The sequence below is a fragment of the Morone saxatilis genome, unplaced genomic scaffold, assembly GCF_004916995.1.
Source record: "Morone saxatilis isolate NCDOM2014 unplaced genomic scaffold, NCSU_SB_2.0 Contig11, whole genome shotgun sequence".
Taxonomy (NCBI): domain Eukaryota; kingdom Metazoa; phylum Chordata; class Actinopteri; family Moronidae; genus Morone; species Morone saxatilis.
In genome coordinates, this window is record NW_023339663.1 from 21,991,749 (window position 1) to 21,991,983 (window position 235).

Sequence of the window (235 nt, forward strand, 5' to 3'; positions counted from 1 at the left end):
GGGGGGGGGGGGGGGACTTCAAAAATGAAAACACATAGAGCATAAGAACAAATAAATAAGGCTAATTCCAAACGGGGGGGGGGCTTAGGCTGTAAAGGAAGTGGAGAGAGTAGGGAGGGAAAACCGGAGGAGGAGTGGGGAGACAGGAGGAAGATATAACGGAGGGGGGGGAGTGTGCACTGTGCAGCTGACTACAGAGAGGGAGAAGGATAGAGAGAGAGAGCGAGCGAGAGAG